The sequence below is a fragment of the Hemiscyllium ocellatum genome, chromosome 49, assembly GCF_020745735.1.
Source record: "Hemiscyllium ocellatum isolate sHemOce1 chromosome 49, sHemOce1.pat.X.cur, whole genome shotgun sequence".
NCBI classification, from domain to species: domain Eukaryota; kingdom Metazoa; phylum Chordata; class Chondrichthyes; order Orectolobiformes; family Hemiscylliidae; genus Hemiscyllium; species Hemiscyllium ocellatum.
The window spans coordinates 4,175,260-4,177,386 of NC_083449.1; the positions used below are offsets into that span (position 1 = coordinate 4,175,260).

Below are 2,127 nucleotides of genomic sequence, written 5' to 3' on the forward strand. Positions count from 1 at the left end.
TGACAGGGACTTACCTCACCCACAGGCACCTGACTCGGCTGGATCTGTTCTTCTCACTTGATTGATGGCTAAGGGCCTACAGGAGTGATCAGTAAAGCGCACACAGACCTGTTAATTAACTTCTCTTCCTTACAAATTGTTTCCTTTCCACTGTCTGTCTAATTAAGAACATGCAGCGTTTATTGTAAAATTTTGTAAAAAGGAAGCCTGTTTGTGACAGAAAAGTGGAGTAGTCTGCGAGGGCTCTTAAAGGAAGAGCTGCTATCCTATTTTTCTAAGGTTTTAGAACCTTAGCTAGCCTGGCTTATAGGTGTCAATGTTACGTTGTAACAGTGATGCTATCGGTAAATAAAGGAGAAGGCTAAAATTAAACTAAACTGTTTGAAAGTAGTTTTCATTCCAGACCACCAAGAAGGCTTATAGGTCTGAGTCCACAAGGGGATTCCCTGGGCCATCTCAAATCTGTACATAGACAACTTGGACCGAAGTGTCTATTTCCACACTGTACATCTCTATGACTCGACGACTCTTCAGTAACTCTTGCCCTGTCAGTGAGCACAGTTTCCTTCCATCTCTGCACTTAAGCCCTACTTCACTAATGGTTGTTGAAACGATGCCATAATGTGGCCTATTTGTCTATCTTCATTGTAACTTTGAAACTGTCCTTAATAACTGCAGTTCCTGAATATCTATTTTGGATGAGGATTCAGTTTATCTATCTTCAACACTGGTGTGTAAACGGCAATGGGCTACATACCTTCTGTTTGTTAGAGACAGCTGGTCACTCTTTGCTTTGAACTGAGGAAGTATTACAGCGTCTTAGTCCCTCAGGTGTTTTTCAGAGGAAGACACAAGGACACAAATCAACAAGCGGCTAGTCTGGTAGTATTGAACAGATCAATGTCACATTCATTGCAACTTCATTAGAATGTGTGTTCTCTTTTTCTTTAAAGCCAACAAGTTAACCAGAACCACGGATCTGATTCCCTTGTTGCCCTGAGCTGGGATTGTGTTTGTTTTTCATGTGATTCGATACCAATTGGTTTGGAGGTGTGGGGCTGGGGTGGACAATGTTAAAAATCACACATCAGGTGCTTCTAAAGTATCAGTTGGACTATAACCTGGTGTTGTGCTCTCTGCTCCCATAGACAGTCTGATGAAGGGATTTTGCCCGAAACGTCGATTTTTCTGCTCCTCAGATGGTGCCTGAACTGCCGTGCTTTTCCAGCACTACACTCATCTCGACTCTGGTTTCCAGCATCTTGTAGTCCTTGTTTTTCCCATAGACAGCAACAATATCCAATTAAATGGAGCGTGGAATTTATTGATGTCTGGTACAAAGGCGAGCGCTCTCCACATTAAAAGGAAAATAAGCAATCAACAGAAAGTTTAGCTCCTTTCACAGATGCTGTGAGTGGCTCTTAAAAGAGCCTTTGGGTTGTCAGATTCAAGGATGATCTCTTCACTTTTTAGCAGATCCAGCAGCGGAAGTTTTGTTGGGCAGCAGCACGGCCTGGATATTAGGCAGCACCCCGCCCTGAGCGATGGTCACCCCTCCCAGCAGCTTGTTGAGCTCCTCGTCGTTGCGCACGGCCAGCTGCAGGTGCCTGGGGATGATGCGGGTCTTCTTGTTGTCCCGGGCCGCGTTGCCGGCCAGCTCCAGGATTTCAGCCGTCAGATACTCCAGCACCGCAGCCAGATAGACCGGCGCTCCGGCACCCACACGCTCAGCATAGTTGCCCTTTCTCAGGAGCCTGTGAACACGGCCCACCGGGAACTGCAGGCCAGCCCGGGACGACCGAGACTTCGCCTTAGCGCGACCTTTCCCACTGCCCTTTCCTCTTCCAGACATGGTCACAATCTCTCATAAACTTTCACAAAGAAAGATTGGGTAGTTTACACTGACGATATTAATAAAATCTCAGTCTCTCTGATTGGTTACTATAATTTGTAATGTTATTCTGTCAGAATCTGTAATGAAATGTGAAGTGGATGGTGATTCTGTTCCTGTCAGTCTGACTGAGGGAGATTTATTTTGTTCCTGTCACACAGAAAGCGACTGTGGTATTGGCTCTGTTTCCGTTTGCTCGTTGTTGTGCTGATGTGAGAGTGGAAGGGTGTGTTTCT

The 2,127-nt window shown here is 45.5% G+C and overlaps 1 pseudogene; it reads right to left on the minus strand.

Annotated features, from left to right (window-relative positions):
* Positions 1-1,447: 1,447 nt before the first annotated feature.
* Positions 1,448-1,852, minus strand: LOC132837300 (late histone H2A.L3-like; annotated as a pseudogene).
* Positions 1,853-2,127: the final 275 nt, after the last annotated feature.